Raw genomic sequence first — 17,651 nt, 5'->3', positions numbered from 1 at the left:
AAATACTGTCAAAAAATAATAAGTCATATATTGCAAAGTGTAGAACAATCTCAATCATTGTATACAAAGTTGTAACATTTTTTAGTAAGATACTCAAAAGAAAATAACTATATACTGAAAGGGAATATTAATATATACAAGAAGCCCATTACAGGAAATAATGAAACTCATGGTCAGTATTATGTCCCAACTCGACTGAACGTAAACGACAGATCCAGGCTGCTTCTCTCTGACGTAATTGCAGTTCTCTATTACCCCCCCTGGGATTTGGTGGGATATGGTCAATCCCGTGAAATGAGATTACATCATCATGTTTGTGCATCAATGCCATATGCAATGAAAGCGGATATCGGTTATCATTGTTCTTAATAGCACGTATATGCTCCTGTATTCGGTGTTTGAGCAATCTAATGGTACTACCCACATAAATTTTATTACATGTGCATTTGAGAATATAGATCACAAATTTAGTGTTACAGTTGATAAAACTTTTGATGGTAAAGACCCCTGTATTGTTATAACAGAAAGTGCTAGTTTTATCCAGACCAAAAGCACAGACATTGCATTCATGGCATGTATAAAAGCCCAAAGGCTTGGCTGGGAGCCAAGTGGATACATTAGGTACAGATACATAACTCGGACAGAGAAAATTTCTCAATGTTTTGCCTCTTCGATAGGTAATTCGAGGTGTTTCAGAAAGAGACCCTTTAAGTCCCTGTAAGTCAGTGAGTAGATGCCAATGACGTTTAAGGATTTTGTAAATGCCCTGACTATGGGCCGTATATCTAGTTACGAAGGACAAGCGTGCATTGTGTGAAATCCTTTTATTTTTAGGTTTTAATAACAACGTGTTTTGTCTAGATGTGTTCATAATACGCTGTTCTGCAGTTCGAAGAATCTGGTGGTAATAATCTCTGTTGATAAATCTTTGTTTAACAAGTCTAATTTGTTCACAAAATTGATCTTCAGTACTGCAATTTCTTCGCACACGTACCATTTCACCAAAAGGGATGTTATTAATGGTAGAAGGCGGATGTGCGCTAGTTGCATGTAGAAGGCTATTGCAAGACGTGGATTTCCTATAGAGGACACTCTGTATAGAATTATTATAAATGAAAAATCTTATATCCAAAAACTCAATGCTTTCTCGACTGTAATGCAGGCTGAGTTTCACATTATAAGGATTGTCATTGAGAAATGTGTGGTAAAGGGTGAGTTGTTCAATAGATCCATTCCAAATCAGGATGATATCATCAATGTACCTGCCCCAGAATACAATAAATTCAGTCCAGGGCAAGGCATTTCTACCCCATGCATGTATTTTTTCAAACCAGCCCATAAAGAGGCAGGCGTATGATGGAGCAAATTTGGAACCCATAGCTGTCCCTTGTATTTGTTGAAACCATCTGGTGTTGTGTAGAAAATAATTTTTTGATAAAATGATATCGATCATTTCTAAGAGCATTTGGTTATGCTCGTAATGATCGGACGAACGAGTATTGAGATATGAAGTAACTGCCAACAGGCCAAAGGGTTTTTGGATACAAGTATACAAGCTATTAACATCCATTGTGACAAATAAAAGGTCATTAGACCATGAGAAATCTTCAAATTTGTTCAAGATGTCCTTACTATCCTGTATAAAGGAGGGTAGATTACAAACAAACTTTTGTAAAAAAAGGTCCACAAATTCTGATATTCTTTCAGTAGGGGAATCAATCCCAGATATGATCGGTCTGCCTGGAGGAAAGGTACCCTCCTTATGGATTTTTGGGAGAATATAGATACACGGATATCTGGGATATTTGACAAGTAAATATTTAAACTCACTATCAGATAGTAAGCCCTGTTCGTGCCACCCCCATAGCTTGTTATTAATATATTCAGTCAGTTCATAAATGGGGTTACTGGTAAGACTTTTGTAGCATGTTGTGTCTGCTAACTGCCTATCAATTTCCTGCATGTAGTCACTTGTATTCATAATAACTACATTCCCACCTTTGTCCGCCTCACGAATAACAATTGATCGATCAGTCATGAGACTGGTGAGAGCCTTCCGTTCTCCAATGGACAGATTGTCAATTCTCCGCCTGTTAGTATTGGAAACACCTAAGAATTTGAATAGATCCGAAGATACCTTGTTAGCAAATAAATCAATATTGCTATGTACAGTAGTAGGGATAAATTTGGACCGTGGTCTGAGACCACTAGTCGTATTTAGGTCCTCCTTAATTCCTAAATCTATCCTAATGTCTTCAATGTCAATCTCACCATCGTTTTGTAAGGACATCAACAGTTGAATATCATGCAGATCCGATATTGATTCAGTCACTGTATGTGTTCCTTCAGTAGTGGTATCAATAGTCATAGAAATGGGAGTTTCACAATTAGGGGCCCCCCCAGTATGGGAGGAGAAATAATTCTTCAGTTTTAATAGACGAGTAAATTTAAATAGGTCAACAAAAATTTCTACCTGATCATTAGTTTGTGTTGGACAAAATCCTAAGCCTTTACTGAGTAGGTTACACTCCGAAACATCTAAATGGCGATTGGATAGATTAACAATAATCAAGTTACCTCCATGTTCATTGCTATTGGGGGCGATAGATGCTAGTCTTTCTTTGAACGAGTTCGAACCCCCTGTTTTTCTAGACTTTTTTCTCCATTGTTTCCCACCGCTTCTGGTCTTATTTCTCTTCGATTTGTTTTTGTTCCAAGGCGTAGTCGTTCCATTTCGACTAAAAAACTGTTAGCAGAGCTGTAGGAAGCTTGCTTTGAAGGCTCACTCATCTTTGAGGTGCTACTATCTATAGAAGACATAGAGCCACCACTGGAAAGATCAGTGTCACTTGTGAATGTGTCCCTATTGGTACCTAGTCCAGAGACCTTAACATTATCATACTTGCGGGCAAAGGTATAAATTCTGCCAAGTTTGTAATCGAGGTCGTCACGCTTGACCTTACGTAGTTTTTTATCGCGAAGATAAATTTGATAGTCCTCAACTATCTTGTGAAGAATCTCATAGTTCTTTTTTATTAAGTCCTTTTGAGGGACTTCGTCAATTTCCTTTTCTAATATTTCAATATCACCCTGCAGTGTAGCGACCTTTTTATCAGTGTGTTTAATTAAAATACGCATCATATTAAATGATGCATTTTGCAAGTTGTCCTCCCAGTCCTTGAGTGCTTCATCATCTAGGTCCTCGTAGGTGGCGTATTTTAATTAAACACATTGATAAAAAGGTCGCTAAACTGCAGGGTGATATTGAAATATTAGAAAAGGAAATTGACGAAGTCCCTCAAAAGGACTTAATAAAAATGAAACGCATGACACAGAGCTTACCTCTCTACAGCCCTTCAATGCCATGTGAGTGTTTGGTGATATCCAGTGTATGGCAGTGGTGTAACGATGCTTGAGTCTCCCCAACTGCAAAGTACGAGGGCCCCCTTGCCCTGGCTCAGTCAGGAGCTCTCAGGCAAGGGTACTGCGCTGAGGGGGCCCCACCTAGGGCTCGCACCGCAGCAGCTGGGGTGGCTAAGGTTAAGCCACTGATGCTGCTGTTGTCACTGCCTCTGAGGATGCAGTCTGCATCCCTGTGTAAGGGAAGCCATCATTTATCAGCAGTCACTCCGCCCTTTCTCATTCCTTCCTGGATTGGATTGGACGATGAAGCCGCCCTGGGCGCGATGCTGATGAAAGAGGTGAGGTTTTTGTGAGGCCTATACAACAGCACAAGTAAGCAGATAGTGCCAGCTGAGCACTGACCTCGAAAAGTTTCTTTTTCTTGTCATTTGTTTCATCTCCTCTTTCGTCTCTCGCTCTGTCTTATTCTCCAGTTCCAGGTTTCATGTTTATGTTCCATTGATATTCCATGTATTCCTATTAATACTCCTCATCTAACACCTGCTTTACTTCTGTTCCTCTAGTGCAGCTTCTGGCCACTATATCCCCTCTCCTTCATCTCTATTGTGTCACTTACACATCCTCATCTTCCTTATCCTTCCTGGCTGTAAATTCTCGCAGAGTGTTTACACTACGCTCACTTATTAGAGGCAATGATCAGTTAGGTATTTCTATGCCAACATACAGCTAATGTGAGAAGGGAAAAGTATGTTTCTGCCTAGTGCTGCCTCTGCAATATCGAGGCACATGCAAAAGGAGTACATAAGGTGCACATTTTTAGAGTGCCTTGCACAATATTTGAAGATAAAGAGAGGAACATGAAAATCTCTTCCTTTAAAAAGGGCACATCTTGCATGAGAAGTTTGATGTTAATTCTTGCAGAACTGATATTTTTATTTTATCTCTAATGCACTTTATACAGAACTTATTAAAATGCATTGATTACTGTCCAATCAAGGTAGTTGCTTGGAACATCTGTGGAGCGATGTAGGGTTAGGTTATGTCAATACTGAACTGCCTTCTCATTTACCCTGGTGTCCAGCGGTGATTCAGTTCAAAGTGTGGTCACCAGCACAGGCAGAAGAAGGAGCCCTAGTCTAGCTGAGCACACCACTTGGACAGTGAGCACCCGTGGGTATTGGGTCAGGACACCTGATAGTCATATTTGATTGGAATCGTTGTTACCATGAAATCTTCAACACTATATTAAAATTTGTTTTGCATGTAATTTGCCTGGGAACAAAATTACTAAATACATCATTTGCATCCTTTTTTTTAGAAAAGAGACTTCTTGGGATGAAAGCTCTCTAGCCCAAGGCCTGCACCACAATTGGAAGAGTAGGCTTGCTTCTTAAACTCTAATTCTTTTATATATTTCATGATAATTTATTCAGAAATGCCTCTACAAACTATGGCTGTCATGTTTCTCAGGAAGATGGGCTAAGGGAGTGAGTACAGGCTGTTATTAAACACAATGGCGTACTGTGATTGATTTTAAACTCACAGTTTTAAAAGGTCACCAGCCGCCACTGGTAGTGGCAGCTCCTCCTTTAGGGTGATGGAGCTTCTCCTGCCACCCCATTGGAAGCGCAGCAAATGTAAATAAAAAGGTCATTACCATTTTATTATAATGTGCTACAGGGTCCCGGACCAGCCCAGGTGTGATGGCAGGGGAGGAGCCACTCTGTTGATTGGCAGCAGGTAAGACGCGGCCTAAAGTTTAAAGTGCGTATGCCCGATTGGCTGTCTGTCTAACGACAGCCAGCCCAACATGCACTCTTCAAGACCTTTCCAACCTGACTTTTATTAGACAGTCAGGTGGAGCATAGACACAGGCTCCCAGTCTTAAAAGGAGCACTGGGTTACCCTGCTCCAACCAATCCTGGCACTTCTGTCATGCTGATTACTATTATAAAAAGCATGAGAGCAGCTCCTGGATTGGTTAGTTGGATCTTCTCTGGGCCCCCATGTACTGAACATGAGGTAATAAAGAATGGCAAACTAAGGACATACTGTGCATAGCTGCATTCTAGTAATTAAATTTAAAAATGTTAACCTATAATTATAACTTCTAAACATTAAGGCCAGTGATTAAGTTCCTGTTTATATTGCATTTGTTTTACTTAATTTTGCATTGTTGGCATTTCCTAAAAGTGTTAGCTATTCCCAGGATGATGTTTCTATATTTTTTGATGTAGCTCATTACTCTTGTACAGTGCATACTTTGAACTAAGTCACACTACATGTTTATGACAGGCCACAATTGAGAGCTCTAGAGCTCAGGCAGAAGGCACTGCGAGTTTGTCACAGTTCCTGTCAGAGGATCAAAAAGTTGCTCAGAATACATGTCCTTCCAATCCTTGGCCCCTCAGCAAAGAGCACAGGGGAGAGGTCTAGTGGGCACGTATTCCAGTTGTAATTGTGATTCTGTGCAAATGGGTGTAATGGGGCCCCATCATGGGGGTACACAGTTTTCAAAATGACAACATGGCGAAAGTAAACGAAAATGCAGTGCTCCCTACTTAAAAATCATCCTAAATTTTATGCCCCACCACTTTCAAATGATGCCAACCACCAGTGTGTGTGCCCAAGGCAGAGTGTGAGCAGGGCTCAGGGAGAAAGAAAGATGACTTGTTGGCATGCAAACCTCATTCAGCCAGCTTCTTTACATTCTGTGTGGCTCCACCCATAGTCGCCTTGTGGTATGCAGTTGATATGCTCTGATTGGGCTGTGCAGCATTTTGTTGGAAATCATGGGCATTCTCTTTTATTTGCTGCCCAGACAGAAGGGCGCCACCAGTGATTAATTTGAGCCGGTGTTTCCGGTGCTTGGCACAAGCACCTAATTGCCACTACTGGCTCTATTGGCAGTCCACTGCATGATGGCGATCTCTGTCTAATTTTGAGATGAGCACAACAACTGTGTTCAATAAGTCAATATACATTCAAGAAAGAACAATGCCTGCCATTTGTCATTATTATAGCTTTGGTAGCCAATAGTGGTCTGAATTGTCACACTTGTGGGAGTGCGATGGTTAGTAGTGGTGTGGATACTGTCATTGGCGAAGCTAACAGGGGCAAAGGGTGGTGCAGATTGCAGTGGCTGCTCAAAAAAGGAACTGGCACTTACTTTTGAATTTACAATTTAAGCACTAGGCACCATCTTGCTCCCAAAGCACCACTGTGATCATGGCCATAGTGTAGGAAGTTGGCTCTGTATGTGCTATTTCAAAGTAAGGAATAGCATGCACAGAGTCCAAGGGTTCCCCTTAGAGGTAAAATAGTGGTAAAAATAGATAATACTAATGCTCTATTTTGTGGTAGTGTGGTCGAGCAGTAGGCTTATCCAAGGAGTAGTGTTAAGCATTTGTTGTACATACACCTAGACAATAAATGAGGTACACACACTCAGAGACAAATCCAGCCAATAGGTTTTGTTATAGAAAAATATCTTTTCTTAGTTTATTTTAAGAACCACAGGTTCAAATTCTACATGTAATATCTCATTCGAAAGGTATTGCAGGAAAGTACTTTAGGAACTTTAAATCATAAAAATTGCATGTATACTTTTCAAGTTATTGACAAATAGCTGTTTTAAAAGTGGACACAGTGCAATTTTCACAGTTCCTGGGGGAGGTAAGTTTTTGTTAGTTTTACCAGGTAAGTAGGACACTTACAGGGTTCAGTTCTTGGTCCAAGGTAGCCCACCGTTGGGGGTTCAGAGCAACCCCAAAGTCACCACACCAGTAGCTCAGGGCCGGTCAGGTGCAGAGTTCAAAGTGGTGCCCAAAACACATAGGCTAGAGTGGAGAGAAGGGGGTGCCCCGGTTCCGGTCTGCTTGCAGGTAAGTACCCGCGTCTTCGGAGGGCAGACCAGGGGGGTTTTGTAGGGCACCGGGGGGGACACAAGCCCACAAAGAAATTTCACCCTCAGCGGCGCGGGGGCGGCCGGGTGCAGTGTAGAAACAAGCGTCGGGTTCGCAATGTTAGTCTATGAGAGATCTCGGGATCTCTTCAGCGCGGCAGGCAGGCAAGGGGGGGGTTCCTCGGGGAAACCTCCACTTGGGCAAGGGAGAGGGACTCCTGGGGGTCACTTCTCCAGTGAAAGTCCGGTCCTTCAGGTCCTGGGGGCTGCGGGTGCAGGGTCTCTCCCAGGCGTCGGGATTTCGGATTCAAAGAGTCGCGGTCAGGGGAAGCCTCGGGATTCCCTCTGCAGGCGGCGCTGTGGGGGCTCAGGGGGGACAGGTTTTGGTACTCACAGTATCAGAGTAGTCCTGGGGTCCCTCCTGAGGTGTTGGATCTCCACCAGCCGAGTCGGAGTCGCCGGGTGCAGTGTTGCAAGTCTCACGCTTCTTGCGGGGAGCTTGCAGGGTTCTTTCAAGGCTGCTGGAAACAAAGTTGCAGCCTTTCTTGGAGCAGGTCCGCTGTCCTCGGGAGTTTCTTGTCTTTTCGAAGCAGGGGCAGTCCTCAGAGGATGTCGAGGTCGCTGGTCCCTTTGGAAGGCGTCGCTGGAGCAGGATCTTTGGAAGGCAGGAGACAGGCCGGTGAGTTTCTGGAGCCAAGGCAGTTGTCGTCTTCTGGTCTTCCTCTGCAGGGGTTTTTCAGCTAGGCAGTCCTTCTTATTGTAGTTGCAGGAATCTAATTTTCTAGGGTTCAGGGTAGCCCTTAAATACTAAATTTAAGGGCGTGTTTAGGTCTGGGGGGTTAGTAGCCAATGGCTACTAGCCCTGAGGGTGGGTACACCCTCTTTGTGCCTCCTCCCAAGGGGAGGGGGTCACAATCCTAACCCTATTGGGGGAATCCTCCATCTGCAAGATGGAGGATTTCTAAAAGTTAGAGTCACTTCAGCTCGGGACACCTTAGGGGCTGTCCTGACTGGCCAGTGACTCCTCCTTGTTTTTCTCATTATCTTCTCCGGCCTTGCCGCCAAAAGTGGGGCCTGGCCGGAGGGGGCGGGCAACTCCACTAGCTGGAGTGTCCTGCTGGGTTGGCACAAAGGAGGTGAGCCTTTGAGGCTCACCGCCAGGTGTGACAATTCCTGCCTGGGGGAGGTGTTAGCATCTCCACCCAGTGCAGGCTTTGTTACTGGCCTCAGAGTGACAAAGGCACTCTCCCCATGGGGCCAGCAACATGTCTCGGTTTGTGGCAGGCTGCTAAAACTAGTCAGCCTACACAGATAGTCGGTTAAGTTTCAGGGGGCACCTCTAAGGTGCCCTCTGGGGTGTATTTTACAATAAAATGTACACTGGCATCAGTGTGCATTTATTGTGCTGAGAAGTTTGATACCAAACTTCCCAGTTTTCAGTGTAGCCATTATGGTGCTGTGGAGTTCGTGTTTGACAAACTCCCAGACCATATACTCTCATGGCTACCCTGCACTTACAATGTCTAAGGTTTTGTTTAGACACTGTAGGGGTACCATGCTCATGCACTGGTACCCTCACCTATGGTATAGTGCACCCTGCCTTAGGGCTGTAAGGCCTGCTAGAGGGGTGTCTTACCTATACTGCATAGGCAGTGAGAGGCTGGCATGGCACCCTGAGGGGAGTGCCATGTCGACTTACTCGTTTTGTCCTCACTAGCACACACAAGCTGGCAAGCAGTGTGTCTGTGCTGGGTGAGAGGTCTCCAGGGTGGCATAAGACATGCTGCAGCCCTTAGAGACCTTCCTTGGCATCAGGGCCCTTGGTACTAGGAGTACCAGTTACAAGGGACTTATCTGGATGCCAGGGTCTGCCAATTGTGGATACAAAAGTACAGGTTAGGGAAAGAACACTGGTGCTGGGGCCTGGTTAGCAGGCCTCAGCACACTTTCAATTGTAAACATAGCATCAGCAAAGGCAAAAAATCAGGGGGCAACCATGCCAAGGAGGCATTTCCTTACACAACCCCCCCCCCAAACGAAAGAGGATGAGACTAACCTTTCCCAAGAGAGTCTTCATTTTCTAAGTGGAAGAACCTGGAAAGGCCATCTGCATTGGCATGGGCAGTCCCAGGTCTGTGTTCCACTATAAAGTCCATTCCCTGTAGGGAGATGGACCACCTCAACAGTTTAGGATTTTCACCTTTCATTTGCATCAGCCATTTGAGAGGTCTGTGGTCAGTTTGAACTAGGAAGTGAGTCCCAAAGAGGTATGGTCTCAGCTTCTTCAGGGACCAAACCACAGCAAAGGCCTCCCTCTCAATGGCACTCCAACGCTGCTCCCTGGGGAGTAACCTCCTGCTAATGAAAGCAACAGGCTGGTCAAGGCCATCATCATTTGTTTGGGACAAAACTGCCCCTATCCCATGTTCAGAGGCATCAGTCTGCACAATGAACTGCTTAGAATAATCTGGAGCTTTGAGAACTGGTGCTGAGCACATTGCTTGTTTCAGGGTGTCAAAGGCCTGTTGGCATTCCACAGTCCAGTTCACTTTCTTGGGCATTTTCTTGGAGGTGAGTTCAGTGAGGGCTGTCACAATGGATCCATATCCCTTCACAAACCTCCTGTAATACCCAGTCAAGCCAAGGAATGCCCTGACTTGAGTCTGGGTTTTTGGAGCTACCCAGTCCAGAATAGTCTGGATCTTGGGTTGGAGTGGCTGAACTTGGCCTCCACCTACAAGGTGTCCCAAGTAAACCACAGTTCCCTGCCCTATCTGGCATTTGGATGCCTTGATAGAGAGGCCTGCAGATTGCAGAGCCTTCAAAACCTTCTTCAGGTGGACCAGGTGATCCTGCCAGGTGGAGCTAAAGACAGCAATATCATCAAGATAAGCTGTGCTAAAGGACTCCAAGCCAGCAAGGACTTGATTCACCAACCTTTGGAAGGTGGCAGGGGCATTCTTTAAACCAAAGGGCATAACAGTAAACTGATAATGCCCATCAGGTGTGGAGAATGCTGTTTTCTCTTTTGCTCCAGGTGCCATTTTTATTTGCCAGTACCCTGCTGTCAAGTCAAAGGTACTTAAGAATTTGGCAGCACCTAATTTATCTATGAGCTCATCAGCTCTTGGAATTGGATGAGCATCTGTCTTGGTGACAGAATTGAGCCCTCTGTAGTCCACACAAAACCTCATCTCTTTCTTTCCATCTTTGGTGTGAGGTTTGGGGACTAAGACCACTGGGCTAGCCCAGGGGCTGTCAGAGCGCTCAATTACTCCCAATTCCAGCATCTTGTGGACTTCCACCTTGATGCTTTCCTTAACATGGTCAGATTGTCTAAAGATTTTGTTCTTGACAGGCATGCTGTCTCCTGTGTCCACATCATGGGTACACAGGTGTGTCTGACCAGGGGTTAAGGAGAAGAGTTCAGGAAACTGTTGTAGGACTCTCCTACAATCAGCTTGCTGTTGGCCAGAGAGGGTGTCTGAGTAGATCACTCCATCTACTGTGCCATCTTTTGGGTCTGATGACAGAAGATCAGGGAGAGGTTCACTCTCTGCCTCCTGATCCTCATCTGTTACCATCAACAGATTGACATCAGCCCTGTCATGGAAGAGCTTAAGGCGGTTCACATGGATCACCCTCTTGGGGCTCCTGCTTGTGCCCAGGTCCACCAGGTAGGTGACCTGACTCTTCCTTTCTAGTACTGGGTAAGGGCCACTCCATTTGTCCTGGAGTGCCCTGGGAGCCACAGGCTCCAGAACCCAGACTTTCTGCCCTGGTTGGAACTCAACCAGTGCAGCCTTTTGGTCATACCAAAACTTCTGGAGCTGTTGGCTGGCCTCAAGGTTTTTGGTTGCCTTTTCCATGTACTCTGCCATTCTAGAGCGAAGGCCAAGCACATAGTCCACTATGTCTTGTTTAGGCTCATGGAGAGGTCTCTCCCAGCCTTCTTTAACAAGAGCAAGTGGTCCTCTTACAGGATGACCAAACAGAAGTTCAAAGGGTGAGAATCCTACTCCCTTCTGTGGCACCTCTCTGTAAGCGAAAAGCAGACATGGCAAGAGGACATCCCATCTCCTTTTGAGTTTTTCTGGGAGCCCCATGATCATGCCCTTTAATGTCTTGTTGAATCTCTCAACTAAGCCATTAGTTTGTGGATGGTATGGTGTAGTGAATTTATAAGTCACCCCACACTCATTCCACATGTGCTTTAGGTATGCTGACATGAAGTTGGTACCTCTGTCAGACACCACCTCCTTAGGGAAACCCACTCTGGTAAAGATACCAATGAGGGCCTTGGCTACGGCAGGGGCAGTAGTCGACCTAAGGGGAATAGCTTCAGGATACCTGGTAGCATGATCCACTACTACCAGGATATACATATTTCCTGAGGCTGTGGGAGGTTCTAGTGGACCAACTATGTCCACACCCACTCTTTCAAAGGGAACCCCCACCACTGGAAGTGGAATGAGGGGGGCCTTTGGGTGCCCACCTGTCTTACCACTGGCTTGACAGGTGGGGCAGGAGAGGCAAAACTCCTTAACCATGTTGGACATATTGGGCCAGTAGAAGTGGTTGACTAACCTCTCCCACGTCTTGGTTTGTCCCAAATGTCCAGCAAGGGGAATGTCATGGGCCAATGTTAGGATGAACTTCCTGAACAGCTGAGGCACTACCACTCTCCTAGTGGCACCAGGTTTGGGGTCTCTGGCCTCAGTGTACAGGAGTCCATCCTCCCAATAGACCCTATGTGTTCCATTTTTCTTGCCTTTGGACTCTTCAGCAGCTTGCTGCCTAAGGCCTTCAAGAGAGGGACAGGTTTCTTGTCCCTTACACAGCTCCTCCCTTGAGGGTCCCCCTGGGCCCAAGAGCTCAACCTGGTAAGGTTCAAGCTCCAAAGGCTCAGTTCCCTCAGAGGGCAGAACTTCTTCCTGAGAAGAGAGGTTCCCTTTCTTTTGCTGTGTTGCAGTTGGTTTCCCAACTGACTTTCCTGTTCTCTTGGTAGGCTGGGCCATTCTTCCAGACTCCAGCTCTACCTGTTCACCCTGTGCCTTGCATTGTGCTCTTGTTTTCACACACACCAGTTCAGGGATACCCAGCATTGCTGCATGGGTTTTTAGTTCTACCTCAGCCCATGCTGAGGACTCCAGGTCATTTCCAAGCAGACAGTCCACTGGGATATTTGAGAAGACCACCACCTGTTTCAGGCCATTGACCCCTCCCCATTCTAAAGTAACCATTGCCATGGGATGTACTTTTCTCTGATTGTCAGCGTTGGTGACTGTGTAAGTTTTTCCAGTCAGGTATTGGCCAGGGGAAACCAGTTTCTCTGTCACCATGGTGACACTGGCACCTGTATCCCTCAGGCCCTCTATTCTAGTCCCATTAATTAAGAGTTGCTGTCTGTATTTTTGCATGTTAGGCGGCCAGACAGCTAGTGTGGCTAAATCCACCCCACCCTCAGAAACTAGAGTAGCTTCAGTGTGGACCCTGATTTGCTCTGGGCACACTGTTGATCCCACTTGGAGACTAGCCATACCAGTGTTACCTGGATGGGAGTTTGGAGTGGAACCTTTCTTGGGACAGGCCTTGTCTCCAGTTTGGTGTCCATGCTGTTTACAGCTATGACACCAGGCCTTTTTGGGATCAAAGTTTTTACCCTTGTACCCATTGTTTTGTGAAGAGGCTCTGGGCCCACCCTCCTGTGCAGGTTTTTGGGGGCCTGTAGAAGACTCTTTACTATTTTTAGTTTTGTTTGTCTCATCACCCTTCCCCTGGGGAGTCTTTGTGACCCCTTTCTTTTGGTCACCCCCTGTTGAAGTCTTGGACACCCTTGTCTTGACCCAATGGTCCGCCTTCTTTCCCAATTCTTGGGGAGAAATTGGTCCTAGGTCTACCAGATGCTGATGCAGTTTATCATTGAAACAATTACTCAATAGGTGTTCTTTCACAAATAAATTGTACAGCCCATCATAATTACTTACACCACTGCCTTGAATCCAACCATCTAGTGTCTTCACTGAGTAGTCAACAAAGTCAACCCAGGTCTGGCTCGAGGATTTTTGAGCCCCCCTGAACCTAATCCTGTACTCCTCAGTGGAGAATCCAAAGCCCTCAATCAGGGTACCCTTCATGAGGTCATAAGATTCTGCATCTTTTCCAGAGAGTGTGAGGAGTCTATCCCTACACTTTCCAGTGAACATTTCCCAAAGGAGAGCACCCCAGTGAGATCTGTTCACTTTTCTGGTTACACAAGCCCTCTCAAAAGCTGTGAACCATTTGGTGATGTCATCACCATCTTCATATTTTGTCACAATCCCTTTGGGGATTTTTAACATGTCAGGAGAATCTCTGACCCTATTTATATTGCTGCCACCATTGATGGGTCCTAGGCCCATCTCTTGTCTTTCCCTTTCTATGGCTAGGAGCTGTCTCTCTAAAGCCAATCTTTTGGCCATCCTGGCTAACAGGAGGTCATCTTCACTGAGAGCATCCTCAGTGATTTCAGAAATGTGGGACCCTCCTGTGAGGGACTCACCATTTCTGACTAACACAGTTGGAGACAGGACTTGAGGGGTCCTATTCTCCCTATTTAGGACTGGAGGAGGGACATTGGCCTCCAAGTCACTAATTTCTTCCTCTGTGATGTCATCATCAGAGGGGTTGGCTTTTTCAAACTCTGCCAACAGCTCCTGGAGCTGAATTTTGGTAGGTCTGGAGCCAATGGTTATTTTTTTGATATTACAGAGAGACCTTAGCTCCCTCATCTTAAGATGGAGGTAAGGTGTGGTGTCGAGTTCCACCACATTCATCTCTGTATCAGACATTATTTTGCTAAAAGTTGGAAGACTTTTTAAAGAATCTAACACTGTTTCTAGAATCTAATTTCAAACTTTTAACAAACTTTTAAACTCTAAAAGAAAATGCTAAACAGGGACTTAACACACAAGGCCCTAGCAGGACTTTTAAGAATTTAGAAAAATTTCAAATTGCAAAAATGAATTTCTAATGACAATTTTGGAATTTGTCGTGTGATCAGGTATTGGCTGAGTAGTCCAGCAAATGCAAAGTCTTGTACCCCACCGCTGATCCACCAATGTAGGAAGTTGGCTCTGTATGTGCTATTTCAAAGTAAGGAATAGCATGCACAGAGTCCAAGGGTTCCCCTTAGAGGTAAAATAGTGGTAAAAATAGATAATACTAATGCTCTATTTTGTGGTAGTGTGGTCGAGCAGTAGGCTTATCCAAGGAGTAGTGTTAAGCATTTGTTGTACATACACCTAGACAATAAATGAGGTACACACACTCAGAGACAAATCCAGCCAATAGGTTTTGTTATAGAAAAATATCTTTTCTTAGTTTATTTTAAGAACCACAGGTTCAAATTCTACATGTAATATCTCATTCGAAAGGTATTGCAGGTAAGTACTTTAGGAACTTTAAATCATAAAAATTGCATATATACTTTTCAAGTTATTGACAAATAGCTGTTTTAAAAGTGGACACTTAGTGCAATTTTCACAGTTCCTGGGGGAGGTAAGTTTTTGTTAGTTTTACCAGGTAAGTAGGACACTTACAGGGTTCAGTTCTTGGTCCAAGGTAGCCCACCGTTGGGGGTTCAGAGCAACCCCAAAGTCACCACACCAGTAGCTCAGGGCCGGTCAGGTGCAGAGTTCAAAGTGGTGCCCAAAACACATAGGCTAGAGTGGAGAGAAGGGGGTGCCCCGGTTCCGGTCTGCTTGCAGGTAAGTACCCGCGTCTTCGGAGGGCAGACCAGGGGGGTTTTGTAGGGCACCGGGGGGGACACAAGCCCACAAAGAAATTTCACCCTCAGCGGCGCGGGGGCGGCCGGGTGCAGTGTAGAAACAAGCGTCGGGTTCGCAATGTTAGTCTATGAGAGATCTCGGGATCTCTTCAGCGCGGCAGGCAGGCAAGGGGGGGGTTCCTCGGGGAAACCTCCACTTGGGCAAGGGAGAGGGACTCCTGGGGGTCACTTCTCCAGTGAAAGTCCGGTCCTTCAGGTCCTGGGGGCTGCGGGTGCAGGGTCTCTCCCAGGCGTCGGGATTTCGGATTCAAAGAGTCGCGGTCAGGGGAAGCCTCGGGATTCCCTCTGCAGGCGGCGCTGTGGGGGCTCAGGGGGGACAGGTTTTGGTACTCACAGTATCAGAGTAGTCCTGGGGTCCCTCCTGAGGTGTTGGATCTCCACCAGCCGAGTCGGGGTCGCCGGGTGCAGTGTTGCAAGTCTCACGCTTCTTGCGGGGAGCTTGCAGGGTTCTTTCAAGGCTGCTGGAAACAAAGTTGCAGCCTTTCTTGGAGCAGGTCCGCTGTCCTCGGGAGTTTCTTGTCTTTTCGAAGCAGGGGCAGTCCTCAGAGGATGTCGAGGTCGCTGGTCCCTTTGGAAGGCGTCGCTGGAGCAGGATCTTTGGAAGGCAGGAGACAGGCCGGTGAGTTTCTGGAGCCAAGGCAGTTGTCGTCTTCTGGTCTTCCTCTGCAGGGGTTTTTCAGCTAGGCAGTCCTTCTTATTGTAGTTGCAGGAATCTAATTTTCTAGGGTTCAGGGTAGCCCTTAAATACTAAATTTAAGGGCGTGTTTAGGTCTGGGGGGTTAGTAGCCAATGGCTACTAGCCCTGAGGGTGGGTACACCCTCTTTGTGCCTCCTCCCAAGGGGAGGGGGTCACAATCCTAACCCTATTGGGGGAATCCTCCATCTGCAAGATGGAGGATTTCTAAAAGTTAGAGTCACTTCAGCTCGGGACACCTTAGGGGCTGTCCTGACTGGCCAGTGACTCCTCCTTGTTTTTCTCATTATCTTCTCCGGCCTTGCCGCCAAAAGTGGGGCCTGGCCGGAGGGGGCGGGCAACTCCACTAGCTGGAGTGTCCTGCTGGGTTGGCACAAAGGAGGTGAGCCTTTGAGGCTCACCGCCAGGTGTGACAATTCCTGCCTGGGGGAGGTGTTAGCATCTCCACCCAGTGCAGGCTTTGTTACTGGCCTCAGAGTGACAAACGCACTCTCCCCATGGGGCCAGCAACATGTCTCGGTTTGTGGCAGGCTGCTAAAACTAGTCAGCCTACACAGATAGTCGGTTAAGTTTCAGGGGGCACCTCTAAGGTGCCCTCTGGGGTGTATTTTACAATAAAATGTACACTGGCATCAGTGTGCATTTATTGTGCTGAGAAGTTTGATACCAAACTTCCCAGTTTTCAGTGTAGCCATTATGGTGCTGTGGAGTTCGTGTTTGACAAACTCCCAGACCATATACTCTTATGGCTACCCTGCACTTACAATGTCTAAGGTTTTGTTTAGACACTGTAGGGGTACCATGCTCATGCACTGGTACCCTCACCTATGGTATAGTGCACCCTGCCTTAGGGCTGTAAGGCCTGCTAGAGGGGTGTCTTACCTATACTGCATAGGCAGTGAGAGGCTGGCATGGCACCCTGAGGGGAGTGCCATGTCGACTTACTCGTTTTGTCCTCACTAGCACACACAAGCTGGCAAGCAGTGTGTCTGTGCTGGGTGAGAGGTCTCCAGGGTGGCATAAGACATGCTGCAGCCCTTAGAGACCTTCCTTGGCATCAGGGCCCTTGGTACTAGGAGTACCAGTTACAAGGGACTTATCTGGATGCCAGGGTCTGCCAATTGTGGATACAAAAGTACAGGTTAGGGAAAGAACACTGGTGCTGGGGCCTGGTTAGCAGGCCTCAGCACACTTTCAATTGTAAACATAGCATCAGCAAAGGCAAAAAATCAGGGGGCAACCATGCCAAGGAGGCATTTCCTTACACATAGTGACCTAGCAGCCCATGTATAGAGCAGAGAAGTCCGGACGTAAGCAGCACGCAAGCACAAGCAGAGCAGCACTGACAGGTGCAGCACTCTGCACTTGGGACCAGACAGGCACTCAATTTAATGTGACCCAGCAGTGATACGACATGCCAAGGGGCTTAAACTCGAATTTCTCCAGCTATGCGAGCAGCAAAGCCAACCATCTAACCAGACAGCCATGCAAAACCTTCCTCTCAATTACCCTCCAAGTTCAAGAAAGTTTTTTCAGTGCACCGTGACCGGCCCTTGTCATTGCGCGCCACAGTTCACTCAGGGCCAGATGTACAAAAATGCAATTTTACAATTCTTAAATAGCGACTTCATAGAAATGGCTATTTAAAAATGCTAAATGCAATGTACAAAGATACCAATTTCCTAATACCAACTCCTACAAAGTAGGAATCGCTATTAGGATATCGTTATTAAGAAATCCTATTTCATTTGAGTCAATGGGCTGGTTTTGCATTTCCAAAATTTTTATTTATTTTAGGAAATGCTAAACCAAGGATGGCAATGGGCAAAAGGCCCCCCTGGTGCACCCCAAAATTGGGGTGC

The sequence above is a fragment of the Pleurodeles waltl genome, chromosome 8 (assembly GCF_031143425.1).
Source record: "Pleurodeles waltl isolate 20211129_DDA chromosome 8, aPleWal1.hap1.20221129, whole genome shotgun sequence".
Taxonomy (NCBI): Eukaryota; Metazoa; Chordata; class Amphibia; order Caudata; family Salamandridae; genus Pleurodeles; species Pleurodeles waltl.
The sequence above is the reverse complement of the archived record's forward strand: the minus strand, read 5'-3'. Positions refer to the sequence as shown.